This window comes from Chelonoidis abingdonii, chromosome 1 (genome assembly GCF_003597395.2).
Source record: "Chelonoidis abingdonii isolate Lonesome George chromosome 1, CheloAbing_2.0, whole genome shotgun sequence".
In the NCBI taxonomy this organism is placed as follows: domain Eukaryota; kingdom Metazoa; phylum Chordata; order Testudines; family Testudinidae; genus Chelonoidis; species Chelonoidis abingdonii.
The window spans coordinates 41,804,375-41,825,764 of record NC_133769.1 but is presented as its reverse complement, the minus strand read 5'-3'; the positions used below and the strand labels follow the sequence as shown (position 1 = coordinate 41,825,764).

The 21,390-nt window shown below is 41.9% G+C and overlaps 1 protein-coding gene across 2 annotated transcripts in view; it reads left to right on the top strand.

Moving 5' to 3' along the window:
- Positions 1–352: 352 nt before the first annotated feature.
- The window catches only part of PLXNB2 (plexin B2), a 358,989-nt gene continuing 337,951 nt past the window's right edge, over positions 353–21,390 (top strand). For both annotated transcript variants that reach the window (XM_032769366.2, XM_032769365.2), the window contains exon 1: positions 353–828. The gene's annotated coding sequence lies outside the window, so the exon portion shown is untranslated. The remainder of the gene's footprint in view (positions 829–21,390) is intronic.

Genomic DNA, 21,390 nt, shown 5'->3' with positions numbered 1-21,390 from the left:
CCCAGCCCTGCCCTCTCCTGCAGCCCCCGGGCACGGGAGCACCGGCCCCAGCCCCCTCCTGCAGCCCCCGAGCACGGGATCACCGGCCCCGGCCCCCTCCTGCAGCCCCCGGGCCCGGGATCACCGGCTCCAGCCGTGCCCCCTCCTGCAGCCCCCGGGCTCGGGATCATTAACCGCAGCCCTGGCCCCCAGCGCCAGCCGTTCTCCACAGTGACATTTAGCCTCAGGCGCGCTGCCCGCAAGCCAAGCCCCTGGCCCCCCCGGGCGAGCCCGGCCGGCTGGCTGCTTCGCTGAGGCAGGGGGCGGGAGGAAGAGGCTGGGTGATTAGTTGTCTGTCTGGCTTTCCCGAGAGGAGAGGCGTGTGCAAGCGGATCCGGAGCAGGGGCAGGGGGTGGGAACGGAGGAGGAGAAGGACAGTGGGAGGAAGAGCCCGTCTCCCCTCCTTTCCCTGGGCTGTTTTTTCAGTTTCCTGTCTCGCCGGGTGCGGACGGCGGATATGTGCAGCGCCTACAGGTGTGTCTCTCCCTCGCCGCTCCTCTGGCTCCCCGGCGCAGGCAGCAGGAGCGCGTAGGTGGAGGCGGAGGCTCAAGCTCATCATGTGATGATTAATTGGGCTCTGGGTGGTTCCTTTCGCTCTCTCTCCTTCTCCCCGGCGGCTCCTCGGGAAATGGGCAGCGAGTTAGCTGTTGCCGCTGCGCGCTGGCTCGGGGGGTTGTTTGGCTGAGCCGCTGTGAGATGGGAGGAGCCGGAGCCACGGCAGCCTGAGCTGGGATCGGCGGCCGAGCAGCAGGGGGCAAAGGCGCTGCCCAGCCCTGCTCTCCAACTTGGGTAAGTTTGATTTTCCCCCTCCCTCTGCCCTGGGGATTGTTCCCCACGGTGGCTCCACCTGTTGAAGGCAGCTGGGCTGTTTCGAGCTTGTTTGTGTGAGGGGGAAGGATATACAAATCTCAGACTAATAAATCAGTTTTCCCTCTTGAAAGCTCTGCCTCCTAATTGCCTGTATGGCAACTTCCACTGTTCCCTAGTCAGCATGTGGTTAACCTCCGAGGGAACGGGAGAACCAAGGCATGAAACAAAACGCGCAGAGTGCTCACAGATCAGACCCAGTTTGCCTCTCTCCTCTACCTGGGATCGAAAAAGCCAGAAACTTTAAAATAAGCTTTGGAGCTTGTTCTTCCCTCACTCTGAACGGCATATGGCTTTCATTAAGGCAAAACCCAGGGTTTCGTAGGCTGTGTCGCGTTGAACGTTGATTGCGCTTGTTACCCTTGCAGTCTAAACAAATCTGAAAACGTTCCTTTTCTAAATGCCGATGTAGCGAGCTGCGTGGATTGTGATTGTATCAAACCCAGCGTGTGAGAGTTAAACACAATTTTTATGTAAGAGAATTTAAAAAAAAAACAACCTTTGTGATCTTAAGCAGAAATATGAGAAGCATCCTCTTGTCCAGAGAGATTTTTAGCTCCAATAGTTTAGTATATAGCACTAGATTTATAGTTCGTTATTATCCTCGAGTTTTGTAATTACCGTTTCACGGCAGGAATAATTGTAACCCATTCTCTCTTGTGTGGCTAGCACTTGGTTAAGAGCCATTTTGACACTTCAGTTCTTCAGACCACTAGCTTCAATTCAGAAGCTAATTTGGATTTTAATGCAAACACCTTGTTTTATTTTGTTAGACTGCTTTAAACTTTCTCTCCAAACTGGTCTTTTAAAAAAAAAAAAAGTTACTTACATGCACTATAGGCAAATGAAACTCCAACTTTCTGTATGGTTTGTGACTCATATACTGTTTGCTTTGGAATTGTGTAAAATCTTTGCTGTGCTTGGTTATGCTGCAATTCAAATTACTGTCTCTTCAGTGCCTACTTTTGAGTTTTCTGTAATGTCAGTTTTTATGGTAGGCTATGATGAAAATGATCACAGAATCATTAAAGTAACTTGTGGGTTAACCAAAGAGTGGGGACAAATATCCAAAAGATAAACTGTCACATTACCGCTTGTCAATCTGTTGGCAAAAATTATTAGTCCATTCATTATGTGCTAGAGTACTATGGTGCTATCCATAACGTTTTTTTAAAGTAACCTGCTGAAACACTAAAAACCTCTGTAGTTGTGTTAATGTTTCCTTCAGTGTGGTGATTCTGTTTCTTCTGACAAAGATTTTTGTAATTTATTCTAAACTGCATAAGGCATTTAACAGGTAACACATCCAAGATAAATGTTATCAATTTCCTTATTTGTGTCTAGTTTAAAGTTGGGTTAGAAGTATGAAGGGGTTAAGATCTAGGATTTACTTTGGATTTCTCTACTGTTGGTGTAAAGGGACACTAAGGTGGTCAGGCCCAAAGCTGAATTTAAGAATTTATTCCTTTTTCTCCTTTCATTACCCTTCTATGGTGAGAATTGTGTACCATGCTATAGATAAATCAGGTGGGTGACTCATTAATAATGAATTTAGGGGGCTGTGGGTGTAATTACCTATGCGTATGGAGCCATCCTTCTATTCTGCATTCCTCTTCAACTGTGAGAGAGCCAACTTCTTGTAAATTTCAGTACTGTGCATGCTCCCTAGAATGGAACAGAGCATGCCTGCAACCACAAGCCAAAACAAAGCTAGCAGAGGAAGTCTAATTCTAGGCCTACCACCTGTGACCTCATCCCTTATGAATATTTGTATCTCTGAAGGGCTTTATGGGATTTTAACTTGAGTAGTATGAACCAGAATTTAGAGTGGTGTTCTCTACTCAAGAAAAGAGTATTTAAAGTAATACAAAAACTAAAGTGAAAGCACTGGTTGTGAAACAGTATGTCTGGACACTGAAGCCAGTTTTTGTAATCCAGAAATTCCCACAAGAACCTGCTGTGGTAAACGTCTGTCCCAGATCTGGACCTGTGCGTACAAAATCTGGGTGCTTACTGTGAACCTCCTCCAAGCTTATACCCAGCTTGGATCTGATATCGCTGCCACCAACCAGGATTTTTAGCGGTTCTGGTCACCCCGAGCACCCCAACCTTTCCCTGGGGGGACACCCCCAAGACTCAGAAGTATGGTCTACCGGCAAAAGAAGATCTCCCCTCTCTCTCCGTTGTTCCGCTCTGAGCAAGCTGAGGGGATTGAGCATCTCTTTGCATGACAATTACCAAGAAACTGCGTTCTCCGCTCTCCAAAGAGACAAGCCTTAGCGCCAGGGAACAGTAGCTGATTCTCTCTCTCTCGTTCCCCGTAACTTTTTTCCCCCTCCCAGACTGTCAACAGATTGTACAGGACTCCGGGCATCGAGACAATTCCTCTCCCCGGTTGCCTCACTAGGAATAAGAACTTCCACAAGGTTTTAAAAAGAAAACTTTATCATAATAAGAAAGAACATACAAACAAATACTGCATTAGAAGCAATACAGCTCTTTGCTTAAAAGAAATATCGAATAAACAGCTGATTTAAAGATAAAGATAGCCCAAATGTAAACCAGTCCAGCAAAATCAACACCCATGTAATACAACAAAGCACATCCAGCGATTACTTGTTCCTTGTACTCCCACTTTATAGTAGAATATTTGAAAGCAGATGGCAGTTAGAAGAAAATGTTGCTTACTCACAGCCGAGGAAAACAAAAAGAACCCGATGTTTTTCAGTTCCTCCCCGCTTTTTAACAAAAAAAATCCAGGTCTTTGATTGGTCCTCTGGTCAGGTGTTTGGTTCCCCCTTTTTTCACCCTTTGCAGGTAAAAGAAAATTAACCCTTACCTATCTACTTATGACACCTGCACTAGGATCACCAATTAATTCTGCATAGCTGGAGTCATATTGTACAGTAGTAAAAAGTTCCCATCCAGAGCTCTGATTGAACATTCTGACAATCTATTAGAAATGTGCTAATTAACAGACCTGTCAGTTATCCCAAGATTGCTACCAACTTGGGAAAGGCAATATAAGAAGACTTGCTCATAATTTGGGAAATATTGCTCCAAACAGAATTATCCTAGTAAATGTTAATGCACACTGAAATGAATTATTTTCCCACCCAGAAGCTACTATACTACAGATTTTTCTGCACAGTGAGTTTGGTTGTAACAGTTTGTTTTACTGCTTTGCTGAATCTGTTTTTTAAGCTTCAAAAGAAACTACTGGAAAACTTAACTGAACAGTCCTTGATTTGGGCTGTTTAATGTTAGAATGCATACTGGAGAGTGACAAGCAATATATTTTTACTTTTTAGAAAATGCGCATAGCAAATGTAACAAAACAATGGCTAACATCTTAAAATCTCTGAAATCTAAGAAGATGGTGATTTAAGAGGATGATCCAGCCCCCAGTGAATTTTTCCCTTGACATCAGTGGGAGTTAGATTTTAGGCCTTGATCCATTTATAAACTTGGGTTAACTTTTAGGAAGTTTGTCCAAAAAGACACAAACAAAATCCACCAGAATTTCTTACAGTTGAGTTGCCATCATGTTTCAAGAATTTGTTTAAGTCCCAATGACTTGAGGCCAGTATGTTGAAACTTGTTTGGATCTTAGCCTTTGAGGCTGAGGAAAGGAAAGGATTCATGCCCTTACTTTCTTTAAAAACTGGTGGTGGTGATAGGATAACCAGACATCCCGATTTGTTTTTGTTTTTTATTGGGACTGTCCTGATATTTTCTTGTTTGTCCCGTGTCCCAACCAATGGACGAACGAGCAATTTTGCCCTCTGCTCCGGTACAGGCGGAGCCTGGAGGGGCTCTTGCTCACCCCCAGCCCCACCCTCTCCTTTCCCCCATTGGATCCCTCCCCAAATCCCTGCTCTGGCCCCACCTCTTCCCCAAGCATGTGGCATTCCTCCTCGTTCCCAGGCTTGTGCTGGTCAGCTGTATGGCAGTGCAAGCCTGGAGGGAGGGGGTGGCTCCCAGCACTCACCCTGTGAACTGCTCCAGTCCAGGTTCTGGTGGCGGGGAGGGGTGGGGGGAGAAGCGCTCTGGTGGTGGTTTTTCCCCCCCTCCTGGCTTTTTTTCCTCTCCACCACGCCCCACCCCCCCACGTCCCGATATTTCATCTTTGTCATCTGGTCACCCTAGGTGGTGACAAATGAGAAATCACTCTTATTGATTCTGATAGCTCTATAGCAAACAAATAAGCCCTTATGTATTGGAAATTTTGAATAAACCTAAATGCCTGTAAGGTTGAAATAATGATATTTAGACTATTGTGCCATTTGGGGTGTTAAAAATATTGAATTCTCAAGTAAAAATTATTTCATTGTGCCAAGCTTAATTTAAGTTTTGCAACATTTGAAGCATTGCCAACAAACATTTAATGGCAATATAAAGTGATAGTAAACTAATTGCTGAACTTGTATCACTATCACTGTCCTCTTCCCCTTTCCCTTCTTCAAGCAGAAACTTCTGAAGGCATGTAATAAATATTATGGGGTAGTTTGGCATCGCCTCTTGTGTAAGTGCCCATCAGTTTTACAGAACTAGAATGAGTATATTCCAATGTACAGTTGGTTAAACATACCTAAAATAAACAACAAGCCTAAATTCCTTAGGTTCTGAAGCTGCAAGCACACTTGCTTAATTATTTCTTAGTGACTAGTTCTGTCAAGTTCAATGGGATTACCCAATGTATAAAAGTCCAGCACATGCATAAATGTCTGCAGGATCAGGACCTTAGATGATTTAATCCTCTTCTTTCCCCCTCACATCCTAGTATACTTGTTTCTTCTGCCTTTTATTTGAACAAAAAATATCAAGTGTTCAGTTCATTTGTGTTTAAAAAATTTTATGTGTAGGCTCTGTTGTCAGGTTTGGCTTGCAAATACTGCAGGGGAATGTTAATGTGTTTTAAAAATAACTGGTTCTCTTGGAATTTTTAAAAGTGGAAAACACTTCTGTTGTAGTTAGGTTTTGTAGAAGCTTACTTACATAAAAACCTCCAATGAGGTCGGCTTGGACCTGATGCTGGCCCTCTAACGCCTTGCTAAAATAGATCAGTTTAAAGAGCAATATTTGGATACCAAGGACCCTGATCTTGTATTCCTTCCTTGGCCAAAACTCACATTGACAAAGTGGAAATAGTGAGTTGTGTAAAATAGCTGTTCTTCAACAACCAGCTGCTGTTGATCACTCTTCACCTGACAAGTAGTACAGTGGCATACCAAAATCTAGATTGCCTTCCCCATTCATGGCTCTGTAGTTAAGGTATGATCACTGGAAACAAACTGAAAGTTTTTGAGCTTCTTTATGTACAATGAATTCTATTTTTTTTATCAACTCCCTTCACCCAAATAAAGAAGTGGAGAGAAGATCTGAAGGAAATTATTATGAGTAATTATGTGAGGCTGAGATTCAGATGTGCACTGATGTAACCAGGAGCAGAATTTGGCCCCTCAGATATATGGCAGTGGAATTCAAGTAAATAAGAGTGTGGAATATGAAAAATGCTAATTATGTCAATATACTTCTTCTTTTGGAACTGCAGCTTCTGAAAAGCCAAACACTGGTGCCAGACCAATTTAGTAATTAGCTACATTGGCTCTTGATGTTTGGAATTCCAAGGTCTCGGATAGCACAGTCCATCCAACACATTCCAGGTCTGTTCCTGTGTTGGTTTACTTGTGTGTTTAGCCTCCAAGTTGCTGTCTTCATGCTGGATGTGCATCCCTCTCAGCTGGAACAATTGACAGTTATAGAAATGAATGGAACTGCTAACTCTGTTTACATGTGTACAATTCAAAAGATCTGTTTTATATAATTCCTGTTTCCAGTGTTCCAGTACTTCTTTCAGTAGTTGGCATCCCTGTATGGTTACACATGGAGAATACAATTCACTTTGATACTGACAGTTTCCTTTAAGCTAGTTTTTGAATAATAGCTTCCTTTCCTCAGCAGATGTCTGCATGCATTTTCATTCTGAACACTTTGTGGTCAAAATGTATGGACTTAAAGTTGCTTAAATTTGTCATTAGTTTTATATATAGTAAGAAAATCTGAACTATGTGGAAAAACTTTGGCCTCAAACACTGTTGCTTAATACACCTGTGTCCTCCCTGATCCTTCACCTGGACCTATATGGGTTTACATCTGTTTAATGAAACTGATTTTAAAAACAGTTCCAATTAGGCTGTTGGGCTTTTTCTGTGTGTGTGTGTGTGTACTAGAGGAAAGTCTTGATAATCCTGTAGGTCCTTCTTTCTGCGTCTGAAGTGGCAAATAATTGGGTCTCTTTTGCATAAGTAGTGTACAAATCACAACCTTCGTCTTTTGTATCTTAACTTTGTATCAGCAATAATTATGTGAAAGCTTAAACTATAGAAAAATAATTTATATAACATAATCCCAGGGTATTGTATTAATTTAAATTTATGTACACTGTCTGTACTAGGGTGGGTTTGATTTATATCAAATTGTTTTAAGTCATAATTTAAATCACTAGCCAGGAAGACTCAATTTAATCATGGATTTCTACATAAAAGTGCATTCTTGTTGGTAATTATAACCTTAATACATATTCTTCATAACTCAGAGCTTGGCTACATTCAAAACTCCAAAGCACTACCACGGGAGTGCTGCTGCGGCAGCGCTTTGAAGTGTGAGTGTGGTCACAGCGCCAGCGCTGGGAGGGAACTCTCCCAGCGCTGCATGTACTCCACCTCCCCATGGGGATTAGCTTGTGTTTACACTGGCCCTTTGCAGCGCTGTAACTTGCTGCGCCTAGGGGGTGTATTTTTTTCACACCCCTGAGTGAGAAAGTTGCAGTGCTGTAAAGCACCAGTGTAGCCAGGACCTCAGAGATAGAGGTGTACTTTCTAAAAATGAAACCTACCCTGTACATTTTTAAAATGATTATATTGAAAACTTTCTGATATAGCTGTAAAACTAATCTGAAATGAATGATTGTTTGGTTATTTCATTCACTAAAGGTAATTGAAGCAGATAGTTCACCTCCCAATGACATCATAAATATCTCTGATTCAACAGGTTAATCATTAATATTTGGAGAATTTTCTTGCTATGCTGTACTAGGAGGAGAATGTCACTGGACAGATATTTAAATTGCTTTATTTAACTAAAACAACAATGTTAAGAATTCTGGATTTTTTTTTCTTCAGCAGCAGACATATAATATTTTAACAACAAGCATATGAATTTTTGAATTTAGTTAAACATTAAAATAGGTTTGTTTCTGTTAAAATAATTTTAACTAAAATAGTTACATGAAATATTAAAAATTAAATCAACTATGTCAGCCAGGTCAACATGAGAAACTTGAAATATTGGCTTCTGCAGCCAACTCAGTAGCCTTCACCTTCATTTTCCTGTTTGTTCATAATCTGGAGAAGAAAAACAAGCTTTCCTGCTTTTTCAGGTCCCAAACGATTTCTCAATTTGGAATGAATTAGTCCAAAGGAAGAAAATATTCTTTCTACACTGGCAGAAGAAGCTACTGCTGTTAAAAGTGAGATTATCATTTCAACAGCCTCTGAATCCAAGTGCTTAAGTGACGATCCCCCTCATTCACTGGTGTGACTTTCTTTAAAATGACATCAGCAAACGTATGTTTCTTGAATGGTTCACTCTCTGCTCTGAAGTTTATTATAGTTGGCATTATGGAGGGATGATTGCTGGATGTCCACGTCATAGCCAACTCCTCTTCTTCAGCCGTCAAGATTTGACCCTGGTACCTAGTATTGAGAATATTTGCAAGAAAATGAGCTGGAGATAGTGCTTCTCTCATTTGTTTTTTTTTTTAATGCTTGTAATTTAACTCTGTCATTGCATATTTCTCTCTCTCTTTAAGATCTCACTCAGTTCCTACCAAATTGCAACAGCATCAGCAATAAAACGGCTATTTCCCCGCATTTTGTTCAAGTCTAGAGAAATGGGCTTCAGGGTACTCAGCACGTGTTCAACATTTCTCCTAAGCCCAATGTTGAGAACTTTGCTTGTGACAGTGCCATCTAGTTTTTCACAATTTTGTTTGCAAACTGTCATCAGATTAGGCCAGTTCTTGATATAGTGCTCAAAACAGTCCACTACTGAGTTTCATCGCATGTCTTGTGGGAGAGTTAGCTTGGTTCCTCCCAATTTTTTTCAACGCAGCTGCTGCTGTGAAGTAGTTGTTACGGAGGTATTTTGCAATTTCAACAACATTGACCTTTATTTCTGGAACACTGAAGTCTTTGGCTAAGAGGTACATTAAATGAGCACTGCAACCGTATGTTATTAGCATGGGACTCTCTTCTAAATAATTTCTTCTCATCTTGGATTTATTTGCAGCATTGTTTGTGACCAAGCAGTGTACTAGACATGTGAATTTTTTTCACAGTTTGTTATAGCTGTTATAGTTTGTTATAGCTCACTACCTCTTGTGAGTATTCTGCTGTGTGTGCATTTCCTGATGTATTAATTGTTTCTGTAAGGAAGACATCCCTTCTTCTGTTGTCACACAAGTACATACAACAGGATCATTGTGGATGTTGTTCCACCTATCGAGGCTCAGGTTAACAATTTTAGCCTCTAGATCTTTTGCACACTGCTCAATTTCTCTTTCATACACTTTATCCAGAAATTTGCCTGCGACATCTGCTCTGTTGAGTGGGCTGTATCCTGGTCTTAATGACTGAACCATGTTAATGAAGTGTGGGTTCTCGGATCATAGGGAAAGGAGAGTTTGTTTCATAAACAAACTGGGCAATTTTTTCATCAATTACCTCTTTTTTTGTAATCTGCTGGTCTTATCATAAACTCATCTGTGGTTGTTTTTGGATGATGGAGATTTTTGCTACAGGTGATACACTGTGGCTATGTGACATAGTGACTGAAACACTATCAGTGGCAGATAACTCTGAAAACTATAGAAAATGATGGAGATCTTGAAGGTGGATAGTCTTCAGAATCCTGTGTGTTGAGGATGGATTCTCCTAAACCATACAAGTCAATGCAATTATTTAATTATTATTACCATACTGCTCACTTAGTATTACTCATTGCATTCACTGACACTTAGTTCTACTTTAAAGATGAAATTGTAAAAGGAAGATGTGCCTATTTCAGCTACTTATTTATCACAACTGCATCTAAAATGATAGTGCCATAGAGTAACAACTATATATTTTTTTGCTCAAACATGAGATTTCAAGAATAGTCCAGAAGGAAGATAGGCAGTCTTTAAGAAAGAAGTATGAAATAAAGTTTACCAACCTGAAGATCCTGCATGTTCAGACATGTTCCTTTCATCATCTTCAGTGCAGCTTCCTCCTGAGAAGGAACACTTCTTATGATGTTATTTCATTCGGGCAACCAGGCCTTGCATTTCTTTGTTGCACTGTTTGCATTTTGCACGCATGCCTGTCTTATCCCAGGTAGAGTAACTTCATTTAAAATATTCCCAAACTGGGTCTCTCATGGCCTGCTGCCACTATAGGTTTTCTGTTCTAGTGAGAGAATGGTATGGTAGATCTCAAATCAATGAAGGCTACGCTCAGAAATATCTCCAAGACTTCTGAAATATGCTGTTCAGCCAGTTTCACTTTTGTTTCTACTGCCTGTCCCTCCCTTCTTGCATTTATCTCCAGACTTGTTCCCCTTGTCCAGATCTATTCTGGCTCCAACAATCTTCTATTAATTGAACTTTTTGAAACTTTGCAGCTTTTAGAGAGGTAAGGGATTGACTCTGTGTACACAAATTTGCCGGGACAGTAGGGGTGAGGTCTGTAATTTCTCACCTCTGTATATTTTATTTAAAAACATTTTTGCTGTTAACAAGCACGTTTTCTCTGGAGACACATCCACAGTTTGAGAACTGCAATACTAAGCATCTCTGATGGAATCTTCTAGATTGAGCACTGAGTCCCATTGGGTAGGTAGAAAGATTAACCTAAAAAATCTATACAGAAGCCCCTGGAACCATATAAAATTGGGTCCCTAATCCATGAACTATTGGAACTCATTTACAAAACTTTTCTTAAACATTACATGAATATATTGTCTTATACTATAGAAACAGGATTTATAATCCCTATTCCATGATGAGATATCTTTGAGCTATAATGTATCTTAATTAAAACTATCTTTAGATAGGTTTTTCCCCTCAAAAAGCATTTTATAAAAAAAAAAATTGATTTAAAGAAACTTATTTTTTTTTTTTTAAATGATTGATTCCCCTCCCCCCCGGTCTGTAGGCATTACTTTATCTACTCCTGAAATGCAGTCACTTCTTGGGTGAAAAATGGCAAATATTCCAAAAGTGCCTAGTAACGGGAGGTGGGGTAAAAATTTTATTGGTCTGATGAAAACAGTACAAAACAAAAAACAGAGTGAAGTCTCCGAAGCTTGTTTAAAGATTATGAATGTCAGGAATGTGACAAGAACGTGGATACACTTCTCCTTGGGCTTGTGTGTCAGGGCATATGCCATTGACATAAGTGTACTTGGTAAATATTAGCCTTTCATCTTTTGTGACGATGACCTCTGAGTGAAGTAAAATAGTACTAGAATACTTTCTTTTCAAGCTTGTCCTAACTGTTTGTTTGTTCCCTGTGAGAGATTGGATCTGTTTACATTCACCACAGCTGAAAGTCCAGTAAATGCCGTTTCTCTTAAATACATCAGCAAATGATTGTTAATTTTTCATGTGGTTCCACAATGTATGTTAAAACCTGTCTGATGTGTTTGTGTTGTGATTGAATGAACTTGAGTGGGTAGAAATGTAATGCTTGGGCTACTGAATATTAAGCCAATAAACAATAGCTGTACCTCTTCTATTTCTCAGCCCTGTGGGAATAGTGAGTAAAAGGAAAAACACTTTGAAAAACTTGTTAATATGCATGTTGGTTACATCAGAAACTGAACTTTCCCCATCCCTCCCATAGATTTCAAGACTAAAAGGGACCACTATGATCATCTAGTCTGACCTTTTGTATAATACAGGCCATAAAACTTCTCCAAAATATTCCTAGAGCATATTTTTACAAAAATATTCAATATTGATTTTTAAAGTGGTGAGTGATAGAGAATTAATTAACTCAGTGTAGACTCTGGTTGGGAAAGGCAGTCAAGGCTGTGTTCCTTCACACTAATGGCCATTCTGTAACCTCTGAATGGACAATAGGCAGCATAAGCCTCTCTTTCCTAATGAAGGAAGAAGCCCTGGGTTTCCTCTTCTTCCCCTGCTGGAGAAATGCCTTGCAGAAGGGACTGCTACCCTACAGCGATAATAGCTCATGTTTAGGGCCCTACCAAACTCTCAGTCCATTTTGGTCTATTTCATGGCCATGAATTTAAAAAATCATAAATTTAATGATTTCAGCTATTTAAATCTGAAATGTTAGTGTTATAGCTATAGGAGCCTTGTCCCAAAAAGCAGTTGGGGGCAGGGATGTGTTACAAGGTTACTGTAGGGGGCATTGCGGTATTGCTGCCCTTACTTCTGCAGGCGGCAGCACTACTTTCAGGGCTGTGCAGCTGGAGAGTGCTGGCCTGTCTCCCAAGGTCTGAGAGAGTGAGGGACTGTTTTTTCCAGGATAGGTTGTAGATCGTTGATGTGCTGGAGAGGTTTCAGCTGGGGACTGTATGTGATGACCAGTGGTGGTGGTGTGTTTTCCTTGTTGGGCCTGTCCTGTAGTAGGTCAATTCAGGGTACCTGTATCATTCTGTCAGTCTGTTTCCTCACTTCCCGAGATGGAAGTGAGGAAAACTTCAAAAACAGACTTCAAAGAGAAACTGCAGAGCTACCATTCATTTGCACACTTAACACCATCAATTTGGACTTGAATAGGGACTGGGAGTGGCTGGCTCACTACAAAAACAATTTTCCCTCTCTTGGTATTGACACCTCATCAATTATTGGAAGTGAATCACATCCACCCTGATTGAATTGGCCTTGTCATCACTGATTTTCCATGTGTAAGGTAACTCCTTTCTCTTTGTGCCAGTATATTTATGCTTGTATCTGTAATTTTCACTCCATGCATCTGAAGAAGTGAGGTTTTTACCCATAAAAGCTTATGCCCAAATAAATCTTAGTCTTTAAGGTGCCACCGGACTCCTCGTTTCTGTTACTCAGGCATGGCATAAGATGTTTTTGCACACAGTGCTAAGGAGTGGTTGGCTTGCTTTGCCAAAAGCAGAGAAGCCCTTCTGGGGGCTTTCATGCCCCAGGAATAAAGTTAAGTAATGAAGCCTAAAACTAAATGCCACAATTTTATATAAAAGTATAGGGAATGTCTTAATTCTCTTGGACACTCAGTCTGGTTCTGTGTTAATGTGTATTTTTGCATATCAAGAATGTGTAACTTGTGAATTTAAATCATCTCCAGGGTAATCTGGTTATCAAAACATAGTAACTCAAGTGCAGAACAATGCTTGTTAATTACGATTTTGCAATCTGCATTGTTCATGCCACTGTTGTTCAAAGATTAGCATGTGCAGGTGTACTCAGTAGGTTTTGCCAATTTACTTTTCCCAGTTGTAGCAATTAGTCACTATCATTTCATTTCAATCTTGAAGCCTTGTAAATAAATAAGTAATGTTTAAAAAATGTAAACAACTTCCAAACTGATGGTGATATTTTTTCACCTGCAGCAATGATAATTTGCAGAGGCAGCCAGTTTTTGTCAGCAGTGACATAATTAATCCACTTGAATGACACCCCTAATGTCAGAAGAAGGTTTAGAAACCTTGGAATCAGAAGCTTGCAAATTAGCTTACAGTGAGAGTTGATGCAAGTAATGTTCTTGTGCATTACTTATCTCTTTGTTTCCTAAACAGCCTTAGTAAGCTATTAGCAAGAGGAGGGCCAAATACTTCTTCCCAATTTCCTCAAAATTATTCTGGCCTTCATCTGTTTTAATAGACACACTCCATATGATAAGTCACTTTATTTTTAGTTCTAGTATTCTTGCCTGTGTGTGCGTTTTTCCTATATCTAAAATCATGGTAGTACTGCACCACAATAACAACTCTTCCTATGGTTAGCATAGTAGTACTTATTCATAGTGAATCTGCCTCAGAAAGCAGCCTTACAAAGGAGACAGGGCTGTTCTTGCATCTGGATTTGTGTCGAGAAGGCAGTATGGTCCAGTGGATAGGTCAACAGAGGCAGGAATGGAACCTAGGACACTGGATCAACTGTCAAGACCCTATGTGACTTCAGGCAAATTAGTTCACCTTTCTGTGCCTGTTTTCTGATTACCTTCCTTTGTAAAGAAATTTGGGATTTACTGATGACATTGCTCTGTAAGTACAAAGTACGTTTAAAAGTAGTAGTAGGGTCAACACATGCTACTGCATCCCTAGTTCCTATGCAGACTTGGTGAGGAGCCCACCAGCACCTTAATTTTGTTCTCTGGGGGTTGTTTTTAAAAAGGTGTGTGTGGTGTGGGGTTTTTTTGTTTGTTTGTTTTTTTAGTTTCTAGCAAGATTTAAACCCACAGGGACCATGTCATTATTCCACTCCCCCTAGTCTTCAGGGGTGTCAGCTTCTGAAAGCGGAAAGTGTGGTGTACATGAGTGCTTGAAGAGGGAATGAAAGAATAGGCCAGTCTTCACACCAACTGCAGGTTTGGTTTACCTAACATTGTTCACTATCTTAATGGCATGCCAGCAGTAAACTAAGCTAGTAGTACAGTGTTAACCACTGATATAGTCATTTCCTTTTTCTTCTTACCTCATTTTGTAAGACTTTGCTTTTGAATCTTGTAAACAGAGTGATAACTAGAAGTTGTTCATGCTGAAATTTTCTCTTGCTAACTTCTTGCCCAGAGGGTATGCAAAGTAAACAGAACAGCTAGGAAATTGGTCTTGCCCCTTCTTTCATTTTGCAAGGCAGTCCAAATCTTAAGACATCTGTTAATTCAATTACCACATTTTTCTTCATTACTTTTTTGTTTTAATGAGATTGTTATACTGATGCAGCATTTTAATGTAAGGAGGCCACTGCACAGATCATTCCTTAATAGTCTTAAGGAGCTTTAGAAAACCTGAGATGTGGCTTTTTTCACTTTTATCTGAGTATGTAGTAAAAGCAAAAGCCTTTCCCTTTTTTATCTGTGCTTTCAACTTTGATGTCCATCACTGGTTACCTTGAACTTTTGTCACAGGAGCATACAAATCTATGGATATTTTTTTTTCTTTCCATTTTAAAATCTCTATGTGAAGCAAATTATTTTTATCCAGATGTGAGTTGAAGGTGGAAGGGGGAAAACTATCCCTAACTACCAGGGGATCCTGGAGCAACTTTAGGATTAAAAAAATACTCAAAGTACTCTAGGGTATGCCTGCATGGATGTTGGGAATGTGTCTCCCAGCCTGGGTAGACAAACACGCTAGCGCTGCTCAAGGTAGCACACTAAAAACAGTGCTGTGGGTGTTGTGGCATGGACTAGCTGCCTGAGTACAAGCCTACCTGACCGCAGGGGTCTGTTTAGGTGGCTAGCCTGAGCCACCGCCTGTCACAACATCCATATTGCTATTTCTAGCATTCTAACTCATGTCTGTCTACCCAAGCTGGGAAGACTGGTGTGTCTTTCCTTCTCCACCCCTGCCCTGCCATTCCCTGCATCATGCAGCCCCCCACAGCATTGCCAGCTCCCTTTCCCATCCCATAAAACCATTAATTGCACTACAGAAACCATTAACATGTAAGAAGTTGCTCTTTGCAGTTTCCTGCCCTCTGCTGTTGCATGCATGTATTCCAGGCAGCAGCTTTCTGGAAGGTTGCAGACTTCCTGGGTTATGGAGCCCAACTAACACACTGAGCGAGGGCTCTCATTACTACTACCCATCATCACCTGGGACTCCTGCCCTTGCCTCAGCCAGTCTGCCCCTCCCCCAGACTGTATCTTAACCTCTTATTTTTCTGGATTCAGATGTTTTAAACTTGCGTTACCTTCAGTCCCTCTCCACCCTAACCAGATTCCAGCTCATGTGGAAGGGAGAGGGACTGTTGACTCCAGAGAGAGGTCCCCCACAGTACACATATGGAAGGGAAGATTTCAGGGCTGACAGCCCCTTATCCCCCAAACCTCCAACTTCTGCTACCTCCACCTCACATTCTACAATCCCTCCCATCTTCTCCCTACTTGTTCTGCATTACTTGAGCCCCCAGTCCCTTTCCCCTCCCCTATTACCTATTCCTGTGTATCCTCTTCCCCATAATACCCCCATTCTTCCCTGTATGCCCAAACCACTCTTCCCTATTACCTGCTTTTGCATCCCTAATCACCCTCCCCTCCCAGTGAACAGTTACAGGTATAACTTTATTTTATTTTCAAAAATAGTTTGGGTGCCTTCTGAATACTCTTTTGTATTCAGATTACATTTAAAAAAACCTTCACAGATGCAATTTCCACTCTCAAATACATAACAGCTTATTGTCAGCTTCTGCCCTGGGTGGGTTTCAAACTTCAAAGGTACTTGAGTAATCACTACCATCAAACACACGCAATCTACTGAGGACTGTTGTGCCAGCCATAGTGTCCCTGGTTGATGGTGTCGCACCAGGCATCATAGAGCGAAGTTCCTAGATCTGGCTCAATCCTATGAATTCACGAGTCTCTGGAGCAGCCACGTGGAAAACACCAGCTAGGGTCAGCATGCATCTATGGAGAACAGGAGGGGCATGTGCTGAGGTGTCTGTCTATCCTGGTGACATGGCTGAAGAGCATCTAATTCCTTTTGAATTTAGTGAATGATTGAGGGAACACCCCATCTCTGTGGGACTGATTTGTCACACAAAGTGAGACCACTTTATGTTCAGGATGTGGCACTGACAGTGCATATGGAATGTCTCTAGTCACCCCATGTCTGCCTGAAAGAGAGTCCAGGTTTCTGAACCCTATAGCAATATAGGCAGTACACAGGTTTGATATATTCTGAACTTTGACTCAGCACAGAGACGTTTGTGTCCATAAGTGAGATATAGACTTCATGCAAGAGGCAGCAAGACCTAGTCATCGGAGGATATGTGATTGGCTGCGATTGTTTGAACTCTGTTTGCAGCCTAGGTGGATAAACTTATCAATGCTCTCCAGAGTGCTCCACCTCGCCTCTACTAGGGATTCTGGTGGCCCAGTCCTGAGGTTCTGGACCTAGGTCTTCTGTTATGAGACCTGAAACCCTGTAGTGTGGGTGGTATCTTGAACCTTGAAGGGCAGGGCTGAAATTCTCTACTTCTCCACAAGCAAAGCAGGGTCATCAGCATCGTCTTGTTTAGTAAACGCTTCCTGAACAATCTTGATTCTGATGTATGGAATGGTAAGTCCTAATAGCCAGTCGATAGTTTGACAGAATCTGTGAACGTAATGAAACACTGGTGTGTGTTGTTTTGGTTGTTTGTCTTTTCTGAAGGCTGTATCTCAGGAACCTCTTGCTCAAATGATCCAACATTTGGATAACTAATCTACCCAACACTGCCATAAGGCATGGCGAATTTCAAGACAATCTGTATAAGCATGTAGATGTTAAAGTACGTAGAAAGATTGCCGTTTACATTGTAAGGGCTTCCCAACCTTCGCTGCAGCAGAGCTGGTACTCCACAATAACACTGTATGAAATTCAGGCCAAATGGAGAGAAGGGGTTAGCTCTACACATCCATCAAGAGAAAGACTCAGAGAAGCTCAAAGTGAGTCCATTCATTGCAGTGAGATGTTCTCGGCTGAAAGAGAATACCCAACGAGAAAATTACAGCCTAAAACAGCATCTCTGAGATGTGTGAACTGCCCAATTCATGTCAGTGGGTGTACCCTATTCCCCTTCTTTAGCACTGGACAGTTTCTGGTATCCCCTCAGTCTCAGCAGTGTATCTTTGGTGTACGCCCCAAGCTAGCCTGTTCTAAGATCTCCACCCAGGGAGGCCGGGCTTCCCCAGATTCTGGGTCATATGGGGATAAGGGAGGGATGGGCTCAGACCCTCTTAGTGGCATAAGGCATCCCAGCTCATGAGCGGTGGTAGAGAGAGGGGCCCAGAACCCCCAGAAAGGCAAGCTGCTGCGCACCACCCCCCGGCTGTCTTCCATATGGAACAGAAATGGGGTGTGTGTGTGTGTGTGTGTGTGTGTGTCAGACTACGACAGAGATGTTATAATGGAAAGCTAAAGTACAGCCCTCTGTCACTTCGCTACAGCAGAATCTTTGTTAAATGTCACTAATGAGTATTCCTCAACCGTAATGACAACATGAACAAGGCCAACCGACAATTCTGATAACACCTGCTATAAAGAACTCAGACGACCCCACGCCACAGTGTATCCAGGAATTTAAGGATATTCTCAAATCCTTCCTCAAACAATTCCGAGAGAAACTCTACAAACTGCTCTCCAACACACCCATCCCAGACACCTTCTACATGTTTCCCAAGATACACAAACAAGGGAGCTCAGGAAGACCCATCATCTCTGGCCACAACACTCTTACTGAGATAATATCTGGACTCATGGAAACCATCTTCCAGCTACTCACCACACACAAGGCCAGCTTGCTCCAGGACACAACAGACTTCTTCCACAAGCTCCAGAATATTAATAACTTCCCTGAGAACACCATTGTTGCCACTGTGGATGTCACTTTCTGACACACCACCATCCCTCACAATGACAGCATAGCTGCCTACCTCAAATATTTACAAGACAATGGACAATTCTCCGATTTGAACTCTGAATACATTGCTGAACTCATCTATATCATCCTCACCCATAACAATTTTACATTCAACAACCAACACTTTGCCGAAACCATAGGAGCAGCCACGGGTAATAGGATGGATCCCAATATGCCAACCTCTTCATGGGTCACCTTTGAACTACTTCTGGACAAATGCATCATGACACCAGTGATATACCTGAGATAGATAGATTGATATCATCCTCTGGACCAGGGGTGAGCAAACTACGCCATCTGGCCCTCCAGACATTTTAATCCAGCCCTTGAGCTCCTGGAAGCAGTGGCATGTCCCTTCTCCAGCTCCAACATATATGAGCAGCCGGAGGGCTCCGCATGCTGTCCCCTCCCCAAGTGCGGCCCCGTGCTTCCACATAGGAGCTGGAGGGGAGACATGTTGCTATTTCTGGGAGCCGCCTGAGGTAAGCGCCGCCCAGAGCAAGCATCCCTGACCCCCTCCCCCTCCCACCCTCTAAACCCCTCAGTCCCAGCCCAGAGCACCTTCCTGCACCCTACCCCTAATCTCCAGCCCCACCCCGGAGCCAGAGCTCTCAACCCCCCACCACCCCAACCCCCAATTTTGTGAGCATTCGTGGCCTGCTATACAATTTTCATACCCAGATGTGGCCCTTGGTCCAAAAAGTTTGCCCACCCCTGCCCTAATATGTCAGACCATTGTTCCATTTAGCCCAGTATCCTGTCTTCTGAGAGTGACCAATTCCAGATGTTTTGAAGTGAATGAACAGAATAGGGCAGTTATTGAGTGATCAATCCCCTGTCGTCTAGTGCCAGCATCTGGCAATCAGTGGCTTAATCATTTTGGCTAATAACCGTGAATGGACTTATCCCTGTGGTCCAGCCACTAGAGGATGGCAAAGCTATATAGACTCTTAACCAGTATATTGTACATCTTCCAAATTACACAAAAATAAGTCCCAAGTGTGTGAGGCTTACAGGAAATCAACAGTCCAGTTACAGTGTAATGAGGCCATAAACAAAACTGCAGTCTTAACCTCACAGATGGGGCATCAGGAATGAAACATAGGAGCTCCAGTTCCAAAGAGCCCCTTTAATTAGCGCTCTTAGGGCAGGTCTACACTACAGCAGAGATCGACACTGTGAGATTGACCCACCAGTGGCCAATTTAGTGGGTCTAGTAAAGACCTGCCAAATCGACTGCAGATCGGTCTCCAGTCAACCCCTGTACTCTACCCCCAACAAGAAGACTTAAGGTAAGTCGATGGGGAATTTGTCTCCCATCTACCTCCTGCAGTGTAGACCCTGCAGTAACTCGACCTGAGTTGCATAGCATAGGCCGACTTACCGCGGTAGTATAGACATAGCCTTAGTCCCACTGTATGCAGTATTATAATATCTTGTAGTTACATAGCATTTCATGTCAGATCTCTGAAGTATTTCACAAAAATATCACTGTACTTTTTTAATTGATGGGCAATGTACATGCAGCAAATCTGTATTTGTTATGTTACATTTTATCAAAAAACAGTACTGTAACTTCCAAAACTTCCTGTCTGCTTTAACAACTTTCCTTCAAGAAACTGATATCAAGCTTTATAGACTCTCATGAGTGGCACAGTCATTAAGTTAAAAAACCTTACCATTTTTGTCTTCTAGAATTACTTCTGTTCTAGTGCCAAAAACAAAGCAGTGGGTAGAGATGCAGGGAGCTAGTAATCATGTATTAAGAGTCTATAGCATGCAGGAGTTTTTAAGATAGATGCCTGAATTCCTCTTATATTTGTACTACTGAGGAGAGGGAAATTATTTCTATGCAATTGAAGTAACCAGTTTTCCAATCACTAATCTTTTAATACCAGTCACAAACAAAGTAAGGATGGTATGTGCTTGCAATACTTCATTTTTTTTCAATGGCAATGAAGCATGAAGACAAACGTTTCAAATCACGAGACTTTTTTTTTTTTTCATTCTAATTCAAACAACTAAAAAACTAGGTCAACTGGTTTTAGTGAAATTTGTGTGTACTCTGTTCAGTCTAACCTAAGAGTTAGGTGGGGTAGCTGTGCCCTTTGCATCCAACTGGGATACAGTAGCGCCTTTTTGCCTCAAATCTGAATCTGTCCACTTCATGTGTTAATCATGGAATAAGAGTAAAGTTGATTTATAAATGTTGCCAATGCAGTGTGTTTTAAAACTCTACTGAATCATGAGGATTTCATGGGTGGTCCTGCCAACCAGAGAAATATCCTAGATATCATGTTTCTCAGTATATGATGGTTGCCATAATCTTCATGTCATCATTGAGGGTGATAACTTCAGCATTAGATGAGGCAGAGGCTCCATCACATTGAGGTGTCTTGCCCTCATAGACTAATAAATCATATGAGATTGCAGACTCTTTTTTTTTTTTTTTTTTTTTTTTTTTTTTTTTTTTTTTTTTTTTGGATCTGTCTGCTGGCTGCACTGTATTTTCCCCTTCCTCTATGGCCAAATAGGAGGTTATGATAACCTGTAGTCCTCTGTCTTTGGTATTTTGGCTGCTGAACATTCTCCCTCTTCTCTCCTCTGCCACACCTTCTCAATCTCACGTCTCCCATATATTGATGAAACGTAATTTAAAGGAAACCAGAGCTCCAGGGGTAGAAATCCTGTCTGACCAATTAAGTCATGAATTTTGGGAGATTCTATGTAGGGGCTGTGGTGAAAGCACAGACAGCCTTCTGTTCCTCCAGCATAGCACTTGTGAAATCTTGACCAACAGAACTACCTTGGTG